The sequence below is a fragment of the Branchiostoma lanceolatum genome, chromosome 1 (assembly GCF_035083965.1).
Source record: "Branchiostoma lanceolatum isolate klBraLanc5 chromosome 1, klBraLanc5.hap2, whole genome shotgun sequence".
In the NCBI taxonomy this organism is placed as follows: Eukaryota; Metazoa; Chordata; class Leptocardii; order Amphioxiformes; family Branchiostomatidae; genus Branchiostoma; species Branchiostoma lanceolatum.
Window position 1 is genome coordinate 18,480,929 of NC_089722.1, and position 20,844 is coordinate 18,501,772.

At 41.7% G+C, this 20,844-nt stretch overlaps 1 long non-coding RNA gene across 1 annotated transcript; it reads right to left on the bottom strand.

The window, feature by feature from the left end:
• Positions 1 to 261: 261 nt before the first annotated feature.
• Positions 262 to 3,919, bottom strand: LOC136439189 (uncharacterized). The gene is made up of 2 exons (XR_010756499.1): positions 3,282 to 3,919; positions 262 to 3,068 (listed from the first exon to the last, which is right to left on the bottom strand). It is a non-coding gene; the product is annotated as an uncharacterized lncRNA (long non-coding RNA).
• Between the last annotated feature and the right edge of the window lie 16,925 nt (positions 3,920 to 20,844).

Here is a 20,844-nt window from a genome sequence, read left to right on the forward strand (position 1 = left end):
AGCGGGATTGCACAAATGGAATTTTCCCGTTTGTGGGTTAACGTGACAGGAACACAACAAATCATCGTGAAAGGAAGGAGATAAACGAGGAGAAGGTGCTTCATCATGGAGCGCCATTTTGCATCTGTTACTCGATTGAGACGAGAAGACATTTAGAAAACAATAATGAGGTGGGAAAACTATGGAATGATTGATGAAAAAGATGAGAGAATATTTAAAAAATGACAAAAGAATGGATATATAAAGATGGAAAAGCAAAGAAAAACTAGAAAGGCAACATTTGCGAGCAAATACAGCATGTTTAGCCATACTCCTCGCCATGCAAAAAATGGACTCTCCCAAAATAACAATGGACCATTCTAAAATACTTGCACTAAAAAAATGAATCACCCAGTCCAAAATTGAGTCTTCCAGTAGCACCTCAACACAATATGGACCAGTCCACAACCATATCCACTTATTGATTAACAAATACACTTCTGCTAACAAATGGACTTTTTCATAATCATTCCAGCTCAAAATTGAAAGAAATAATTAAAGAATCCTCCCCTTGCAAGAATGGGATATTCCGTGCCATTTCCATGTAAACCAGTCGAAAAATATCCGCTGAAAATTACACTCTTGCGCATAATCAACCCAGTTCAAAATTGAATTAAAAAAGATCAACCCCAGGGAAGAATGAAGTTTTCCAAAGTATACATATGAAGATTTGACAGGAGAAGAAGGAAATGACCAAAAACAACATATTTGAGTCAATTCCAAGTCACCGAGAGGGTTTTAATATAATATTTGTAATATGTTTGAACTATTCTGATCAAAAGAATGTCTAAGTCACAATAGTTCTAAAGTGTTCAAACAATTAGAATTGAAACTTATAACATGTTTGAACTTATTTCACATACGTTGGAAACATTTCGAACGTAACTACACAAAAATCTCTTTATTTAGAACAGTTTCAAACCATCCAAATGTTTCAATGTTCGAACAATTTGTAATAAAAGATTTTCACAATTGCCCCCATAAACGAAGGTGCTAAGTCCTCCGGTGTGTTTCTGCCTATTTTCGGTGGCCGCGCTAGACCACCAGCGGATTTGTTTTGACGGAGCGTCACCCGCGCGCGACGATGTACACTGTTCGGCACCGCTAATATCCGGTATTTTCCCGCTCCAAAACACTCCACAAGACCCACGTTTTTAGTGTTTTGCCTCGTGTTCAACACGATTCGATTTGCATTACTAACGGGACGAAAATGTTATAATAGAAAAAATTCACCCCGTCCCGGCGTCCGTCCCAAAAAACATGAACGACATGAAAATATATTTTCTTACAGATTCAATCACGAAAATCAACAGCATGGGATTCCAAATTTTCGCAACGGCCGACCATTTATCATGGTTGAACTTCCTTCCAAGGCGTGCGATAGATAAACATTCCCGGCACATAATAGTCACTAGTACCAGACTAACGCAAGCTAATGATGATAATAGGGAGAAAGTTTGTCAGTGAAGTTTGGCCACCAGAGGGTACATTCATTTAACCAAGGACATTATATAATGTCCTTGATTTAACGTTACAAGCTAGCGCAAACGGGCGAATCATTGACCTTACCGGGGACTGACTCTACTGCCCTGATCATTCCTTTTTTGCCGAATTCATTCAGAGAGAGATCATCAATCAATTTTGACAGGAGTGTCGCGCCAGTCTGAGGAGAAACGATCTCCCGTGTTGTGTTGAATTTGGAGTTTGAAAATATCTGGAATAACTAATGCTAGAATAAACATTCACAAAATCATTGATTTAACTTGTTTTCTGTTATAAAATTTCCTAAACTGCAATTTAACCACTGAGTTTAACGGAACATGGTGTTTTCCCGATAATCACGTTAAATGTTAATGTCCGGTCTTTCCTCCTCGTAAGCAAACTTCCAGCTTGGCCAGGTGCAAGGCACTCGGGGTCAATGACCTGTAGGTCATATGTAGTATTGAAAGTGACAGAAGTGGCAAATATTGTCAAGAAAGCCCAAAATAAATCGTTTTGAATATATGTATGCCAAAAATGGGAATGTAGTCCTTTAAATATTTGTTCAAGCCACATATACAGCAAATTTCAGGTCATTCGGTTGAAATACCAGGGCGCAGGAGGCCAAGATATGCTAAAAATAGCCTAAAAACCTCAATAAAATCACTTTCAAGGTCAATATCAAAAAAAGGAAAAGAACGTACATTGGTTTTTGCCTACATTACCTCTGTACCAAATTTCAGGTCATTTGGTCAAAAAATGACAGAGATGAATCGATTTGAAGATTTGACAGGAGAAGAAGAAGAAGGAGAAGAAACACTAGACTGGCCGTCATTTGCTTTAAGAGCAAATTCAGCATATTTCACTTCCCCCCCATGCAATAATTGATCTTTTGACGAAATGGACCATCCAAAAATTCCATCTAAACACAACTAGACTGTCCCAAGATCTATTTATTCTTCATCTACATTCATTAACATGCTTGAACATATGCAGAGATACACAACAATACTATACACTATATATAAAAGTACAATACTATGCATCACCCTGGAAAAATGCGCAAACATACACTATGCAAATATACAAAACTATACAACTCTACTAGAGAGCTTTACTTACAAAATTGTAAATTTATACTTTTCTCACAACTCTATCGCATGTATTTAAATGGAATTAAGAAATAATAAAAAGATTGTCCCAAAATCTATATAATCTTTTGTATAATTGGTCATATGGAAAGATACACGTATATTAAACACTACAAATCCAGACAGCTTTACTTATAGAAATTGAACCTCATATCACAATCATGTTGCATGTATGTATGTAAATGACAATAATATGTACAAAAGGAAACTGTACATCTGTGTCCAAATATACATATTTCAAGAATTACTTCATGTAAATGACAATAATATGTACAAAAGGAAACTATACATCTGTGTCCAAATATACATATTTCAAGAATTAGTTGCAATCCAGGTCTGTCTGCCCCATCCAGCTTCTCATGGACCAAGTTCTGTTTCCATCGGGGGGGGGGGTCCTATCTGTAGGACAGAAACAGGAGAATGAGATTTGGTATGTCCAAGCCGAGTAGAATTGTTGAACAAAGACATTATTGATCAATTTTGAAGCCACACATATTGAGTCAAATGTCTCAGAAGAAAACAGTTTTGGTATTGGAGATGCCCATGTTGGACCAGTGCCTTCACACATATCACCTATATGTAAGGATAGTGTTAGGAGAAAACAGGCCTTACCTCTTGTATGCCATGAAGGTGATCTTCTAACTGGTTCACCTATTATTATCTGAGAATTTAAGAAATAGAGACACTTTATTCATTTTTATGTACACTAATATCACTGTCAAGAGTGCCTAAGTGGACATCTCCTTAGATGTTATGGAAAATGCTTTGAAAATAATGGGAAAATGATAACGAATGTGACAAAAATATATAGAATAAAATAAAATAATAAGTATTTGATCACGTTGATTCAATTGCAAACAGTCAACTGCTAGCATTGACGGGTCAATGCTTTCACCATTGTTGCAGTACCGAACACCTCGAGAATTACACAGCGCAGCCAACTCTGTGTTCACAGTAACACGTCTATCATCTAGGCATCTTTTGTCAAGTCTTGGCAAAATACTAGACATAACAATAGTAGATGTGGGGAAGCGGTCTTTTGCAATGGCAATCAGTTTGTCAAAGTCTCCCATGACTTCCTGTAGACCGTTCGAGAGATTATTGGTGCCAACATGTACACAAACTACAGTAGGTATACCAAAGTCAGCATTGTGGTGATGGTAAATGTCTGCAGCAACATCAACAACTTTCGCACCACGGTTTGCATGTACATAAAGCTTAAAATGCGATGACGGTACATGGTTCGCGATATACTTACATATCGAGTCTGAGAAAAGAAGCACAACTGGACGTTCAGCTGCTGTGGCCATGTTTCCCAACACAACAGGGTCGTTCTTTTCTTACATTCTGTGGGTTGTTGTAGTCGTATACAGCAAAGAAAACGTCCTTGTACGTATAGAGGACGCCGAGTTGGATGAAATCGAACGATGCGTCCTCGGCTACGACGTGATCTTTGAACTTTGTTCGGAACAACCTATTACTATTAGGAGGGGGGGGGGGGCTTCGTTAAAACACATACAAAGGCCTACCCGACATTGGTTTGTTTTATATAAAACAATTTCATATGTAAACCACTATGAGATAAATAGCATATGAAATTTCTAGTCTATTCTTAACCTTGCTATTCAAAAAGTATTAACAATTTAAGTTGTGTTGAACCCCTACACGCAAAATGAACTATTAAAAACGTGCTAGATAACTTAAACTTTAAACAACTACCGCATAAAAAGCCAACAATGCCTGTCTTTTTTTACAGTAAAATTATTTCAACAATTCAAAAGTTTGCCGATATTCATTCACATCATGTGTAGACGATCGCGCTTTGAGAGGCGTTTGTGAAGTATCACTTCCTGGGTCAAAGGTTGTTGGTGCGGAAAGTGAAACTGCATGCAAACCTGCTCGCAATCGATCGGATCGGCCTACCTCGGCCTAGTGGTATATCATCATCGTTGGTATGGGTTTAATTATAAGTTGTATATAAGTGCGACACAACCAATTCAGAGACGGATTGCATTTTTCTCGTCGTCAAGTCGTGATTTATTAGTGGTTGAAGCCGCCATAATTAAATTTGACCATGCCCCAAAAACTAGCCTCCGTTGCAGTCCTTTTCCCTGCAGCGTTTTTTTTTTCAAATTTTTTTTTGGGGGGGGGGGGGGCGCCGCGTATCTGCTTGGGATCCCGTATCCGCCGTGCCCCTGTGTCCGCTATAGACCCTGTGTCTGCTGCCGGTAGTGTGAATTACTTCTCGCGGATGTTTATTTGGCAACATTTGCGAGAGCATCATACTTTAATTTGCCAATCTCCCTCGGAGTCCCTCCCGATGCATAAATTGACTGTTTCAAAATCACCCGTGCAAAAAAATCTCTATTCAAGTTCTGCGAGACGCCAAGAGCTTCTTAGTGCAAAGGCTTGCGTGTTTACCTGCAACATGACCTCAAGTAACCTGAAAAGAACGCATGTTCTTTGGCCAGCAGCAAATGGAACGCCCGGAACCTTAGATAGAACATGGATTCTTAGATAGAACATGGAACGGGGACAGCACTTTTGACCCGTTTTTGGTCTGAAAATGGGTCCAAAAGTCCCCAAAACGAAGCATTTTGAAGTGATGTACACCAGAAATGTGATTGAAATCCTGTAGGGACATGTTCAAGGCACCCTTGTGCCGAATTCCAGGTCATTTGCTTGTAATACCAGGGCACAGGAGCCCAAAATATAAAAATTGTCAAAAAATGCCCCAAAAAAACTCCATAAAAATGATTTTAAGGCCTGTTTCAAAACGATTATAAAAGGGCCTGGGGGTATTTGCCATCTCAACCTCCACACCAAATTTCAGGTCGGTTGGTTAAGAAATGGCGGAGTAGAAGCCATTTGAAGATTTGTCAGGAGGAGGAGAAGAAGAACCAGACAAATACAATATATTTCACTCTACCCATACCTCTAGGTATGGGAAGTGAAATATAATGAGTAAAAACAATATGTTGAGCCATACTAGGTATGGCTAAACATAATAATTTTTTCCTTCGCATTTCTCGGTTCATTTCTTTAAGAAAATGTTGATGCCTCTGTACGCATAATATTTCTCTGCCTGCCTTAAACATGGCATGGAAACACATTGAATGATTCCCATACCAAGTACCAGGCACTTTCGTATTCTCGCAGCAGTACCGCTCCATCATGGCGTTATTGGGAGAAGTTATAAAGCAATCCGTGCCTTTGATCAGATAGAGAAGCGAACAGTGAATTACAGTGCAATCCATCTACTCCTCTGCAGTATCGAAGAGTAAATGAAGACTTATAAGGAAATGGTATTCAGTTTATGTGAACACTTAAAACTAATCAAGGCTACGAAAAGATAACCCTTCCCGCTTTACTTACGTTGATTGCAGCTTCGAAAAGACCTTGAAAATCCAGCTCTTCTGGTCAGAGATTCATGGATTCATGCTTTGCTCTTCAAAAAGCGAGGACTTCGAGATGTTAATCATAGATAAAGGTGTGTCCAAGGCCAGGAAAGATTAAAACTCCGGGTCAACTACAAATGGAGCTGTGAGGGGTTAGTGACCGATAACGTGTGAGTGAGTGGTGAAACGAAAATGGGTCTACCCTCTGTGTCTGTGATGGTCAAGATACGGTTACCGCGTCTTCAAGTCTGAGTCTAACTTTCTTTACCCAAAACGTTTGAGCGAAAGGGCAGGGATTATGAACTCCGTCTGGGCAGGGATTATGAAGTCTGCAGATATAGGCACTAAGAGAAAACACGAGCCTTTGCAAGTCATGCAAGTTACGGTGCGGTCACATAGGGTCGCATTCGTTGTACGATTTTGATGCCGTTAAATTTTCAAGCAGTCTGTTACAAACCGACAATGATCTAAAACAGCCTTTTCCGTTACAAGACAGCTAGATTTTGCAGTATATACATGCAACTCTCTCCAAGGAAGAAGACTAGAAAATATGATAATTATATTACGTGGGATTCACGACGCCATGATGATAAGATAAAACCACTTTTCTCTCAAAAATAGACTTGAACGTCCTGAATTGTGGGGGTACAGTCATTTTCCCGCTCACTTGGCAATTACCCTTTCCCTCTTCTTCTCTTCTTTCTTTTTTTTCACGTGTATTTTTTCTTTCTTTCAGGCGTTCGTTTTTTTCTGCTTCACTTTACCAATCTTTCTGTCATCGTTTTCTTATCTTTGCCTCATTCTTGCTCTATTTTGTATTTTCCATTTTTCTCCCCTCTTTTTCAATAGATGGCCGCGTCACAACTAGATAACTTTCCCCGGCCCGAATAAAACAAAGTAATATCCAGTAATAGCTCGCGTACCTCTGCACACCGGTGTGCGGTCAGAGGTCAGACGATCTCGCGGATTACTTTCCGCCCCGAAACTGAATTACCCGCCAATAAAACGCGCATTACTGGACCGCGTCCGTCCGTGTGTCGTCAGAGATAGGGGAACAATAATAAACACGGGCGGGCAGGGATCGCGTTCGCACCGGGTATGTGGGTCATCAGTGGCCGCCGGAATGCTGTTCTTCGGTGGGTTCAGTTCGCTTGTTATCTCCATGAAAAATGGAGATATTGTTTTGGGTGTGTCTGTCTGTGTGTGTGTGTGTATGTGTGTATGTATGTATGTGTGTATGTTTGTGTTTCCGCACCACTCCAGTCAGCATAACTCAAGAACCTCTTGATGGATTACAATGATATTTGGGATGTGGGCGGGTGTTGTAAAGCCGAAATTTAATGTCGATTTTGGGCCCCCTGGTATGTGACCTTGGTACTGCAGCAGAACTGCAATTTTTGTATCTTTTGACCTGGACGTGCTGTGGTCTTGATTTTTGGGTGGCAGATAGCTTGTGATGTAATAAAGAAGTGGTGTAGGTTTGGGCCCCCTAGCAGCTTCCTCTGAAACTGCAGGGGCATTTTTGGGAAAATCTTCTAAGGAGAATAACTGAACAAAGGAACAACGGATTTCCATGATATTTAGTATGCAGGTAGCTTAGATAGAGATATACACAATGAAGTGCAAATTATGCTAATTGGGACTTAATTTGCATAGCTAATGAGGAAAATCTATATTTGCAGTGTTTTCCATTATCAGACTCAAATACATGTAGCCTATGTAGTTTATGGAAAGTGGGTCATCAACAGATACCAATTATGCAAATAAATTCCTAATTTGCATAATCAATGCAAAACACCATATCTCATCTAATTTGAAAATTATAGGACTGTCAATATGATACTTAGTAAACAGGTAGCTTAGACAGAGATATACATAATGAAGTGCAAATTATGCTAATTGTGACTTAATTTGCATAGCTAATGAGGAAAATCTATATTTACAGTGTTTTCATTATCAGACTCAAATACATGTAACATATGTAGTTTATGGAAAGTGGAGCATCAACAGATACCAATTATGCAAATAAAATTCCTAATTTGCATAATTAATGCAAAACACGATAATTCATCTAATTGGAAAATTATAGGACTGTCAATATTGCAACATGTAAGTTAGATAAAGGTGTTATTGACCAAGCATATATTATGCAAATGTGTAAGTCATTTGCATGAATAGAATTGTTCATGGAGATATGAGGTCGTGGAACTCTTGTTCATCTTGTGATATTCGTCTTATAGCATGTCTCCGTATATCGTCATACGCGGTGTTACTGTTTTTCACAACAATATGTTGTGTGCGTGGAGCTTTGAATCGTCTATTTGTTTCGATGTATCTATCTATCTATGTATCTATCTATGTATCTATTTATCTCTTTATTTAGCCATTTATCTATGTATCTATCTGATATGTATGTATGTATGTATGTATGTATGTATCTATCTATCTATCCATCTATCTATCTATCTATATATATATATTTATTATGTATGTATGTATCTATCAATCTTTCCATCCCTCCATCCCGCCATCCGTCGTCCACCCATCTATATTTCTATTTCTCTCTCTCTCTTTTTCTATTCTACTATGTGTCCATCTAACAAATGATCTTTATTTGGTTTTATCGGATAACGTAGGCTTTGATCCTCTTGAAGAAATTGCGCAAGTAAAGATTATTTTGTGGACTCATCAGGAAAAAGTCCATTGGAAACAATGCAATGCATTTAAACTCAATGTATGCCAAGAGGAGACTGGTACTATACTGACACCTTTTATGAATTTTATCACACTGGATCGTTCATCTTACGGGAAATCTTAACTTAAGAAAGCAGTTCTAGGGAACTTTTTTTACGCGAGTTGTCTAATATCACACTGTACTACCTTTAAGTATGATGAAGAGCAGAGCGTATTGAGGAAATAGTCGGGTCCTATCACATATGAAGTCGTCTTCAACGGCATGTAACAGAGGAAATCGTAGAACGGTGAAAGATGCAGAAACATGTAGCAGACAATAAAATCGTTAAGGGAAAAGCCGCGAAATTGGATTCAGAAATGATCTCGTTTCGCCCAGCAAACTTCTTAATTAAAGAGGGCAAGAAGGACACGTCCTTAAGGGCAAACAGGGGTGGGATGTGACAGGAGACTAAGTGCATTTAAGATGTTTCACTCTTCAAACGGAATTATTCAGATCCACTTTCTTGTGGACTTTGAAAGCATTAAGCCGTGTCCTAGTTGACTATAAAGTCTAATCACATTCTTCTTTACAAACTTTAACTTACAACTTATTCAGAATAATCTTTTCTGACTTTTTGGAACGGCAACAGAATAACTCAGTTTGATTCAATTTGTCAGTTAAGTACGTTTGAATAAGAAACCTCTGATATGACTGTTGATTCATTTCCACTAACTACTATAGAGTTCAAGTTCAGCACACTCTACATTGTGTAACTGTAATTGAGTAAGGTTATAAGTGAAATAACCTTTTCCCCAAAATGTGAAAATGGCGTACTTGGCGATGGTCTGGGTGACCCGTAAAGCCCCTGTCACACTTGTGCGTATATACACGCCCGCATGGGTTGCGTATAAACATGTTTTGGTTTAGGTTAAGTTTGCAGCCGAAGAAGAAATTTCTTTGGCTTGATAACTAGACTGCACAACGATGGGTCAAAGTAGAAAACAACTTCCTCCCCGCAAAATTTACTTTAATTCAAAAAATGTTACTGCGGAACTCATGCGCACTTGAATATACGCACAAGTGTGACAGGGCTCTAACATAATAAGAACCATCGACCTTTCCAGACCCTCTGCGCAGCACATTTCACCGCTCCTGATTGAATTCGGCATCCCCGCTGCGCTACACTCGCCTACAAGGCCCTTGTGGCATCCGCCAAAGTTCCAGAGACGGAAAACCTATTTGTCCTGCTTCCGATCCTATCGTCTTCCCCCGCAAATGTATTAATTTCCACCCAAAATGACTTGAAGGTTATCTCGACGCCATCTTGCTCTTTTAGCAGGCGCCCGTATCTGTATCCGAATGCGGGGCTTCTTATCGCTGCCTTGTCTAATTGAAACACTGGGAGCAGGTCCATTGGAGAAAAGCTCGCCGCCCCGTCTCCTTTAATCAATTCGTTGGCGCGCCGAGTTGTAAATAGGAAGACCTGGAAAGAAGCTAGGTAAAAAAAAAAGCCACAATGGACTTAAATTATTTGTAAAGGAAATGTATTAGGGGAGGGGGCGGTTGGACCGGAAATTGAATCGCTGATCGTGTTTTCCGGTGTCTTTTCAGACGCCTCTGCTAATACCCCAGCTATTCTCCAAGCAGAGTTTTCGGTCTAGTGGAGTGTACGGGATTTTTCACGTTCCTCTCCGAGGGAGGGGAGTATAAAAAATCCCGGCGACAACTATCTCCCCCCCCCCCATTGAAACCTCTGCTTGAAGAATAAATCCTAACCATAAGTTAGACTGACATCATCGCAGTAATGGATACGCAGACTTAAAACAATAATAGTCATGAAAATGACTTTGATACGCAAGGGCGTTAAATTTTATATTTATATCAAGTTATTTCGCAGTTACTTTTAGATGTTACCAGATAGCCTTTTCCTGCCTGTAAAAAAATACTGATTTAAAGTTATGGCTGCTACTACTGTCTTCTCCTGTTCATGCCAACTCAGCACAAATGTGCTGCAATTGAGTGTTCTTCAGTCTATGATAAATTTCATTGCCTTCGATATCGGCTTCCAACAACCTTTGACCTATTGCTGACGTCACACGTGCGACAAGTCACATGTCCAGAGCGATTGTGTCAGAGCTGAAGAAGGCTGAGTAAATCAATCGAAAATTCCGTTTGGTCAATTTTTTCAGTTGAAGAGTAGTATACCCTTTTCCATAATGTAATAATGAACATTCATGTTACTAATTTAAAACTTCTGTCTTTCCTATAGATTTGTGCATGCCAAGTCCAGCGCAGCGTAGGCGGGAAGAACCTTTAAATCCTCTTTCCCGTATTCCCCTTTGAGGTCGTGTAAGGATGATATCCTGAAACAGACCCTAAGCCCCAGCTTGCGAAGTTTTAGATGAAATCTTCTGTTATAAAACATCAAAGGGTACCGGTGAAAGAGACTTCGTCAGTGCGCGCCGAAAGACAGTCTAAAACGTTCAGTGGAAATATTTGGAACGACTGTAGAATTTAGCCTTTTTTAACTTAGTGAAGAAGGTCAATTTTCTCCTACTGTTTCTGTCTGTATTTGTGCGTTCGCAGGTATAACTCAATATGCTTGTGAATTTTTTGTATGCATTTGTTTGAAATTTGCCATGTCGGCAGATACTGAAGTCCCAATACAATAATGCATGGCAATTTTGGGCACCGTAGCAGTATTTTCAGGTAATACAGTATTACAGAACGACACCCCACTTTGGCACATCTGTTGGTCGCCCAATATCAGCTTGTACAGCATAAGGCCTAGCTGCCTGGAGCTAACTATCTACCCTCCAAGCAGCCTTCAGGTCAATGCCTTGGTTAGCTAGGTACTCGTTTTTACCTGAGTCGAGCGAGGAAACAAGTGTTAAGTGCCTTTCTCAAGGGTATAACACTGGGGCCTGCAAGGGATTTCAACCAAAAACCTTTAGCTTTTAAGTGAAAAGCCCTGAAGCACAAGACCACTTTGGCAACTTCAAATTCATTTTGAATTGGCGCCACGGAGCCGCGAAGCTGTCTTTGAAAATATAATCCACCCCAACCCCGCGAGCGGTAATGATAAGTAATGGACTGGTTGGTTTTCGCGACCTATAGTGTCATATCCACTTACTTTTCGTCTTTGGGCGCAGCGACTCTTTCAACACCTGGGTAATTCCCCTGTAGACTTTGATCTTTAATTTTCTCAGGAAACCAAACATGGAAGACGAGCGTTAAATGGAGTGTTGTCTATCCGTCGCCTTTTTGGCATTTGAGGAAGAGCTTAGCTTGCAAGTTTAAATATCACTGACTTTCCTGACTTTGTAAAAGGCCAAGTGTATAAGCCATTGTATTTCCTTCGCCCTGGTAATCTTACCATTTAATCAAAGACACTTCCATCGGCGTGAATATTTTTGTCATAAATGCTGGGAGACGAGCACACGAAGGCGACCAACTTTTAAAAAGATGTCAAAGAGCAGATCACGGAACGATTTTTCTCATCTCCCAGGAACATATTTTTGTAATCTAACCTTCGTCAGGCCTTGCCTGGCACAGTGTATTCCGTCATATTCTGGGGTTCCATGTATGTATCTATCTATCCATCTATCTATCTATATATATATATATATATATATTTATTATGTATGTATGTATCTATCAATCTTTCCATCCCTCCATCCCGCCATCCGTCGTCCACCCATCTAGTTCTAGTTCTAGTTCTAGTTCTAGTTCTAGTTCTAGTTCTAGTTCTAGCTTGCGGTTTAAATATCACTAGTTCTAGTTCTAGCACCGAATGTACAAGAATGCGAAGAAGTCCAACAACCCAGATCACCGCGAACGCTTTCGTCAGGTGAAAAAAGAGACAGCACGGGATCTCAAGCGCGCCAGGTCCCAGTACATAAACAGTTCCATCAAACAAGGGCTAGATGAAGGGAGCCAGAAGCCCTTCTGGAAGTATATCAAAGCCCAACGCCAGGACTTCATTGGTGTCCCACCCCTCAAGCACAAAGGAAAGCTGTTCTCGGAGGCAAAGGATAAAGCCTTTATCCTACTTCAAGAGTTCAAGTCCGTCTTTGCATCAGAGATATCCAACTATGTCCCTTGGATGGGTCCTTCACACCCACTCATCTCTGACCTGACTGTGCACCCGGATGGCGTGCGTAAACTCCTGAATGCCGTTAAGCCACACAAAGCATCTGGCCCAGACGGGATCCCAAATCGCGTCCTCAAGGAGCTGGCTGGCGAGCTAGCCCCCGTACTTGCAGCGCTCTTTAACCAGTCGCTGCAACATGGATGTGTCCCAGAAGACTGGACTAAGGCCATGGTAACCCCCGTCTTCAAAAAGGGCGGAGTACATGACCCGGGTAACTACAGGCCGGTCTCACTGACTTGCGTAATATCCAAACTCATGGAACATGTTTTGTGCAAACACATTCTCAACCATCTCGAGAAAAATCACCTTCTCACAGCATTCCAGCATGGATTTCGCAAAGCCCACTCCTGCGAAACCCAACTGCTTCTCACCGTTGACGACCTCGTGTCAGCATACGACAAGAAGGTGCAAGTAGACATGGGTATTCTGGACTTTAGCCGTGCATTTGATACGGTACCGCATGAGCGGCTCATGAGTAAACTTGCACACTACGGCATTAGAGGTCCCATTCAGCGATGGATCAGATCTTTCCTCCAGGACAGATCGATGTGGGTGGTAGCGGATGGTGAGTGTTCGCCGTCAACACGCGTTCTCTCTGGAGTTCCCCAAGGAACTGTACTCGGCCCGCTTTTGTTCCTTGTCTATATCAATGATTTGCCCTCCTGTTTGACACCTGGAACCACTGCTAGACTCTTTGCCGATGACTGCCTTGTTTATCGAGAGGTCCGCGGACAGGAAGACCAAGTTATCCTGCAGAGAGACCTTGTCGCATTACAGGATTGGGCCACTACCTGGGGCATGAAATTCAACCCAAAGAAATGTAACACGATGTCCATAACGCGAAATAAGAACCCTCTCACCAGGATGTACGAGATGTGCGGCGAGTTTCTCCAACAGACAGGAGAGGCCAAGTATCTCGGTGTCACATTAAGCCAGGACTTGAAATGGTCAACTCATGTTAACTCAACAGCCAAACGAGCCAACTACACACTAAATTTTCTCAGTAGGAATCTCCGCTTCTGCCCTCGACAAGTCCGCGAGACTGCATATTTCAGCCTTGTCCGCTCGTCCATGGAATATGCGGCAGTCGTCTGGGATCCTTTTCGGCAAAAGGACATCGATGCACTGGAGATGGTCAACAGACGTGCTGCCCGCTTCGTGACCAGCAACTACAGACGACAGGATGTCAGCGTTACAGCGCTCCTTCGGGACCTGAAATGGCCGTCACTCCAGACAAGACGTCATGACGCACGTCTGGCGATGATGTACAAGATCACAAACGGTCTTGTTGCTATCCCGCCCACTCGTCTCACCCCAGCACACGCACGTACCCGTGCCAACCACGCCCATAAGTACAGAACCCTTCAACCCAAGTGTGACACTGCGAAATTCGCCTACTTTGCAAGGACAATACCTGAGTGGAACAACCTCTCCGCCCACGTTGTAGACAGCCCTTCACTGGACGCCTTCAAGAGCAGGCTGCTGTCGTCACACCCTTAGCCCGGATACTGCAACTGTGCCTCACCCCGTCTGTGCGATACCCCTAATAGGGGGTTTACAGACTATAGAACTAGAACTAGAACTAGAACTAGGTTGCCCAGAGGGTACGCAGGAAGTTAAGTAGAATACCGAATGCTGTTAGATGCGCACGGGAGTAGGGGGTACTTTGTCGTATAGGCCCCGTTCACACTTGCGGTTATTAGAGACTTCTTTCTTACAAACTTTATCGATGTATGTCAATACGCAACTCATTTGGACTTGAATATAAGCACAAGTGTGAACGGGGCCATACGATGAAAGAGTATGCATTTAATACTTCCAAAAGTTATTGTCTATTGGAAAATAACGCTCTCTCAACTATGTCACCCAGAAACGCTGATGCAGATGCTGGGCTTGGCAGTACATTACTCAGCCAATGTACCGCTCCCCACGCCAGTAATTTGTTTTGGTAAAAATTACGGGCGCGCTTTCACATGTGTTCTCTTGTCCCACGTATCACTGCGGATGAAGACATCGCAGACCATTTTTGTTACGCGAAAGTTGTCCGTCGAATTTTTGTACTTTATTGTGTTTGACAACGTGTATTAGTTTCATTTGAATTGGTGCCAAAGTCACTTGAAGATCGTTCAGCACCAAGGACAGAGTCTGTTATCATCATTAGGAGGAAGGACTGACCGCGCTTTGGTGCAAATCATTTTTCCATGAAAGCCTAGACTCCCATTCCACTATAAGACGATTGCCCTGCGTTCTCGCTGTGACCTAGATTGGATTTGTGTAACCCTTGACTTCATTATTGGACTACGTATACCGTGCAGAATGTAAACGTTTGACTGAAAAGACAACAAAACACACAAAGCGTGCGTATAAATGATGGAGAGTTCTACAGAAACCTTTTAATGCGTGGATATCAGACAGGAAGGCGTTGTCTCTACGCTACGCCGTCTCAAATTTCTACAGGAAATAACTTTTTGGTCGGGAACAAAACAAGGATAGCTTGACTATTGTGGCCACGTGCTGTCATCAATTATACATTAATACTTTCAGCAGTCCGGAAGAAGAGGGTGCAGCGCGCATTGTTTTCTGGATTTCCGCTCCTAATGTCCGTCTCTGTGTCAATGGTCCTTCCCTGTTGTGAAGGATGTACGGATTACTTCTTTTACGCAGTTCTACATTTGGATTTACGTAACAGACACTCAAATCCCAGATGTAATATGTTTTAAAACCCGCTTGCGCCAAGAGCGTCCATTTGGGCTTCAGTTCACAAGCGCACTCCGTGCTTAAATGGTAGCGCGCTTATTTTTAGTAAGGGAAAGCACTATGATTCCCTTTTCCCCGAAAATATAAGTGCATCAGGTATCACCGCTGCCGGTTGTGGAACGGTCGTTCTTACCTCTAGAACATACTTTAGAACAGTTGTTCTAACGCTAGCACTTATGGTGGAACACGGCTGTTCTATCTCTAGAACATATCGTGGAACGGTTGTTCTACCTTTAAAACATATCGAAGAACAGTTCCTCTACCGCTAGAACACATGGTGGAACACGTCTTCTACCGCTAGAACATGTCGTGGAACGGTTGTTCTACCGCTAAAAGATGTCTTGGAGTGATTGTTCTAACGCTAGAACGCTAACTGTTCTATACAGGCACAGGGCTAAAAGCAACACATTTGTAAATATTCATGAGAAACTTTCAGCTTTATGTATTCGTTTAACCTTGAAACAAAATGAATCAGCTATCATTAGCATTAGCTGGTGCGAATATGATTGCCGTTAACCTGTCTCCTGGAATATGAATGTAAGCCCATGTACACGGTAAAATCATTTCCATTTATTTCGTATTCACTCATTTCAACAAAATGGAGGTATTGTTTAGGTGTGTGTGTGTGTTTGTGCTTGTGTGTGTTTCCAGGTATTTGTGGTCAGCAGTGTAACTTAAGAACGGCCGGATGGAATTCTGCCGCCGAAGGAAAGAGATTTTACACATACAATATTCTAATTCTGGTGAAGATGACCTTCATATAGACGGATTATACATAATCAATGAGACAATATAAAACAAGTTTAAGTTTGACAAACACGTACTATCTACTTCCACAGAAAACCTTTTCTAGAGGGTTTGCTATTTTGAAGAAATATAGCTTTCAGTGATTCCATTGCAGAAAGGTACCACTTTATGTAAATCGTCTTGCTATCCTTAAGTCCATTTCTGGTTTTGTGTAGACTGATGATGATTGCATAGCGAATGCCGACTTAACGGTGTTTCATGCATCAGACTAAATAGGCCCCATACATAGGTATGTGATCATTTCCATAAGATCCTTGGCTGCTGGCCTCGTCTAGGATTAGGTCGGCTGAGGATGGAGATTGCTTCAAGTGTTCACCTGTGCATAACGACGAACCACGCAAAGCAAGCAGCCGCCAGACCGTCGAAAGGGGATACTTGCATCTACAATATATGATAGTGGGCTAGCTGTGGGGTAAAGAAATAACAATAAGTGCAACATTTTCATTTCGTAGTTTTGGTAATTTTTCTGTGTGGCATGCATAACGTGGGATGATAGTGAACGTTGAATTTTTTTTCAGATCGTAGAAAAATATTTTTTCTCGTAAATCACGAATCATGAAGGAACATGTGTTGTCGATTCAATTATTTTTACAATGCTTATGGGTTCTATTTAGGCATCTTATTTTTCTTTACCTATCTTTTTTTGCGCTCTCGCATTAGACTCACTTGCTGTGGCCTGACACGAGAAACGAGGCGATCGTTTGAAATATCAGTATTCAATCCTATTGAAGAACATAGTTTTATAATAAAGAATGAATAATGGACCAACGATAAGACCCCGTAACCCACGCCGTGTTGGGTAATTGTTACCGAAAGCTTAGGTTGGATGATGTTAATGATATAAGAAGATCAGTGAAACCCAGAGGCCTGTGTACCTATTGACCTCTTTTAGCCAAGACGGAAAAATTGCATTTTTTCTTATGCGGAAGCGGATTTAAGGATTACTGAGATGGAACTCGTGTGTGGAGCAGTTAAGACTATTTCCACATGAAAGAGGGGCATTTGAGGATTACCTGGCGAGGGTTGGATGCATAATACTAATGTGCAAGTCTGACAGGTCGGGTTGTTACCTACGTGAAGGAGGTCAGTGACCTAGACGACAGAGGTACTGTTTTGGTCTGTGTTTGTGTGTTTGCAGCTATAAATCAAGATCCTTTTGATGGATTTGCTTTTATTATGGCATGTTGGCAGGTATTATTAGGTTTCTTAACTATGTTTTGAAGTGTTTGATCATGTCTTTATGAGTCAATTGGACGTCTTTTGAATGTTTTAGAAAAGAGAGAGCTATTTCGCTTCTTTTATTCTACAGAGTCTAAGGAGTAAAAGGCGAGGATATCGAGCGAGACTAAAAGGCTGTCTGCATCCTTTAGACATTATTGAAAAACTTGTTACGCCTTACTCAATGCGAGATAAGACATTCCCAGGCAATTACACCACTTGTCAAAATCGCCGCTTTCTCAAAGAAATCGATGATTTGTGTCTGGAAGTAAGTAAGCTGTCTTCCCCGATCACCTATACCAACTCAAAATTCTACTTACAGCAATGGACATATAATATGTAATACTAATGTAAAACCTTATTCGCATAATCATTAATGTACTACAATTGAACGGGAAACTCTCAATATTTCACTTCTGGCATAATTCCATGCGCGAAAGGTTTAAAACCAGGTAGGCAAATATATAGACAGCTAGATTTATAACGACTATGTAAAGATATAGATTCAGGCAGGTAGCCTAAGACATCAGAAACTTGATGCGCCTGTGCTCCCTACATGACTTTCGAGCTTTCGTTTTTGTCGGTCTACTCTGGGTAAGTATCTAGTCTCTACCAGACTAACCGCGCCGGCTATAGGGAGAACATTTGCCGGTGGACTTTGGCCATGGAGGGTTTCATTCGCAGGCATATTTGACCCTCTCTCCGTAGCCGTACAATTGACTCTATTTGGCCAATTTCTACTATTTTTACAGCGAACCAAGGAGGCTGGAAGAGCCTAGTAAGTATCTACTTGTCTCGTACAAATACATCGGCGTGCTTACTCGCTCCAGCGCACAGGGCACTATAAAGCTCCCATTCCCCGTATCGCTACCGGCGATCGCTCTATTTAACTGTGAGCAGGATGAAGTGGTGTAATTCCGCGACCATTCTAGCAAAGACAAACTGACGTCAATCAAGGTTAAGGGTGCGCCTTGCATAATGCAAACCGCTAAGGGCTTCGCTCAGGAGAAGACCGTGGTTTGATCTCAGTTAACACACTAGCGAATGCACGCTTAAGACGCAAGCTATCGGATGAAGACTGAAGGAAGACTTTTTAAAGACGAATTGACCTGGTGTCATTGCTTCTTTAGACGTCGTTCTAAGTACTTTATAGCACGTAAGCCTCGCATCCACTAAGGCGTCTCGCAAATCTTTAAGGAAATCGCTAAGCTTTTGAAGTGTCACTGTGCTTTCATAACCTGGGATTCTATACCCCGCTGAGAGGAATTCTAACACGTTGGTAACAGCTCAAAGGTGATCCCATGAGTGTACCTCTGAGCGTTATGTGAAGATCCTTGCAGATTCAGGACGGATATGTATCGCATCTGCAAGTTAATTTTCTCACGTCTGGCGGTAAGAGGCCTCGCCGAGAGAGCTTTCAGAGTAATTGGTGTTCAACGCCGTGCTCTGAAACTGAAACGGCCACAGGCTGCGAATCGCACCGTTTTAACAAATTACACCCTCTCCGATAGTGCCAAGGTAATAGCTGTGTTTGCCGATCTATAATTACGCGTTGCCACACTCAGCAACGGTGTTTACTAAACTGAAGTTCACACCGTACGCGTGCTCACGGAATCGACAGGGACGCCATTTTTTCGGCACACGCCTGCAAGATATGATGGATTTGTATTACCACCAAGCTGGCATTTTCTGACCCGAGTAAGATTTTCGCCCATTCTTCGTGTGTATAAATCATCAATGAAAAAACCTCTGTCTCACAGTGGCGGGTGAACTTGTGATAGATGCGTAACGTGGTGAGATTTATTGGTCTCCGAAGGAGGGTACGCTTCTGCGGAGAGATAACCTTTAATGTTACATGTTGCTGTATTCTCGTAATAATGGATGTTTCCGGGGGCTCCTGGCTGCTGATGCCACGATATACTTTCATACACTCCGATATTGCAGGAATATAATGCTTGTTACCTCCAGGGAAAATTGAGGTATTTTTTTGTGCATTTATGTGTGTGTGTGTGTGTGTGTGTGTGTGTGTGTGTGTGTGTGTGTGTGTGTGTGTGTGTGTGTGTGTGTGTGTGTGTGTTTGTGTGTGTTTGTGTGTGTTTGTGTGTGTTTGTGTGTGTTTGTGTGTCAGTGTGTGTGTGTGTGTGTGTCTGTGTTTGCGTGCGTGTGTGTGTGTGTGTTCCCCTGTGGTCAGAAAAACTCAAGGAGGTCTAGATGGATTGTAATGATATCTGGTATGTTGGGAAGACAAAGGTCGAGGTCCCTGGGGGCCCCTGGCAGTTTAACTTGGTTTTACAGCAGAAATTCAGGACTTTGTATCTATTGTCATGGGTATGGTATGGTCTTCATATTCCGGCGGCGTATAAATGTCGGTGTCGGGGAAAAATAATATAGCTTTGGGCCCCCTTGCAGCTCGTCCAACTTTGTGAGTCCAACAGTATCTGTGAACAAAGTATTTGCTTTTATGTCATTGGTCAATACTTGGCGGACCAATTGCAAAGAAGAAGCATATAAATCATAGATAAAGGAAAGCATAGTTTCCTTATCATTTTCTTGATATTTAGCTTCATGCATTTATACCATGTAGGGCATGATTATGCAATAAACTATATTGTCATTGTCATTGTCCTTGTATCATCAGCAATTCGTTTTAAATCTAAATACTTCCTAATTAAATCTATTTCTTGTTTTGTAGCATCGATAGCCGAGTGGCTAGGCTTGTGAACACGCGAGGGCGATAGGTCACTGGTTCGATTCCTGGCATTCTTGGCTTGACACATGTACAGTGTCCTTGGGAAAGGCAATTTGATTTACACGACTTTTCTCACCAGAAGTAAGAATAGGTACCTCATTCCGGCTGGGGAGGGGGGGGGGGGGGGGTAAAAGACGGTGGAAGGAGAGGGATGGGCTCCAACTTCCAATACCGTGTCCTAGACACAGTGGATAACAACCCACTGCCCCAATGGCTTGGCAACCTTTCCCTTAAAAGTTATCTATTCGCGATGTTAGAATGACCTTATGGTCCTGACCTTTCGGCGCCGTGCGCTCCATACCTATACCTGACGCACTCAGGTAAAGCGTAATCATGCGTGAGGTAACCTGAGTCCCACCGTCCCGTCCAGTCACGCTATGGAGACGACCTTCCTTTCATATGCTAATGAGGCCGATAAC